We start from the raw sequence: 1,752 nt of genomic DNA, 5'->3' as shown, positions 1-1,752 counted from the left end.
AGTCTTAATTGACCTTGGAAGGCTAGGGCCAAAATGTTGGCTTTCCTTGCAGCCCTCCTTTTTCTCTAATTTTGGTCTGCAAACTTAGGTTGTTAACTATCCAGAAGACAAGCTTATTGTTATTACCATACAACATAGGCTGTTAAGCTTAACCTCACTCTGTCTAAATATCAAACATCTTACACATTGCTTGTTTTTCAGGTTGCATGGTCCGGGTTGAAAATGCCAGTTACCCTCTAAAATGCACTTGAAGAAGCCAGCAGAAGGCAAAGGTGCAGTTAGGGGTCCTTCTTCAGAGGGGGAGTAGTATACAGAGCTAAGTTATTTAGCAGTATTGTAGACAGTCACTGAGGGCCGGGACTCTTGAAGATCAAGCAGAAGACAACGGTGATTGGAGGCGTAGTCACTAAAGGCCAGGCTGTAAGAAAAAGTACTGTTTATCTATATACCTCCCTAGGGATGAACAGCAGTGAATGATGTTCTCTTTTGTGTGTGTGTGTGTGATTGATTTTCTAAATAGGCATCAGTGACCTTGGACAGAGGACCAAACCTCCTCTCCCTGCCCCTTCCAGGAATGTCCATGTCTGTCCAATTGTGCTGGCTACACGCTGGGCTTACCCATTTGATCCCCATTTGATCACTACTACCCAGTGAGTGCACTTGTGTGCTTGCTGGGTCACCATGGTTTTGTGTCTCCTCACACCCATCCTGTGACTTGCCATTGAAACATTTTTACCTACGCAACTTTACTTTTATTCTTATGGATTTGCCGTCTTTTTGTCCCTCCTTAAGCCCATCTCCCCTCATGCCTCCGCTCAAACAAACAACCCTGAGAAGCACAATTATTGGGTGATACGCTTTCTGGGACCTGTTCTGTCCTTCTCAGACAGAAGCTTGGTTCCTCTCAAATAATTTTCTTACTCTTAGAAAAAAAAGATTTTTCACTAACAAATGAGTTTCTTGTTCACTAACTTTACATTTACTTTTTGGTCATAGGTCTCACTTTCTTCTTCAGAGATATGTGTTTTAAACAGGTGTGGGGGTCGCTGAGATAGCTCAGTGGACTAAGGGCCTGCTTAAGAAATCACAGTGAACAGCATCTGCTCCACAGGAACATACACTGCGATGGCCCAGTCATTGGGCATTCTGAGGCAGCCATCGAGTCCAGGCACGGTGGCGAATGCCTGCAATGCAAGCCCTGAGAGACTCTAAACAGGAAGTTCACTATAAGTCGGAGGGAGATTGCGTACAAATACATAAAACAAAGTAAAGTAAAATAAAATAAAGCCAGTGTCACAGTACACATTGCCAATTGCAGCAAAAGGGAGGCTGAGACAGGGAGAGCACAGGTTTACAGACAGCCTAGGCACTACATAGAAATTTCAAAGCAATTAACCACTAAGAAGAATATATGCAGTGTATTATTTGTTGAAACTATACTTCCGATTTGATGTGAAACTGCCTCATTGCTATCTGTTTATCAATAAAATTTTGAAAGAAGAAAAAAAAAAGAAATTTCAAGGTTAGTGTTGTAGAAAAGGAGATAACATGAGCAGTCCCTTGACAAGCATGAAAGAGACCCTCTACCCTGACAACGCACATACGGTTTAAGCACTGCCCCCTACTTCATGGTATCTGTCCACTGATTTTCTGTGCATGTTTTCGCATACAGGAGGAAGCTGTTGAGAGAACAGGAAGAGGAGAGAGGTGAGAAGACTGCCACATGGGAAAGGAAAGCTAAGCACATGTGCT

General features: G+C 43.0%; 1 non-coding gene across 1 annotated transcript; it reads left to right on the top strand.

The window, feature by feature from the left end:
- Window positions 1-1,526: 1,526 nt before the first annotated feature.
- Window positions 1,527-1,651, top strand: LOC111814727. The gene has a single exon (XR_002819635.1). It is a non-coding gene; the product is annotated as a U6atac minor spliceosomal RNA (small nuclear RNA).
- Window positions 1,652-1,752: the final 101 nt, after the last annotated feature.

The sequence above is a fragment of the Octodon degus genome, unplaced genomic scaffold (genome assembly GCF_000260255.1).
Source record: "Octodon degus isolate 3935 unplaced genomic scaffold, OctDeg1.0 scaffold00455, whole genome shotgun sequence".
NCBI classification, from domain to species: domain Eukaryota; kingdom Metazoa; phylum Chordata; class Mammalia; order Rodentia; family Octodontidae; genus Octodon; species Octodon degus.
Note: the sequence above shows the minus strand (reverse complement) of the source record. Positions and strands in the feature narration are given on the sequence as shown.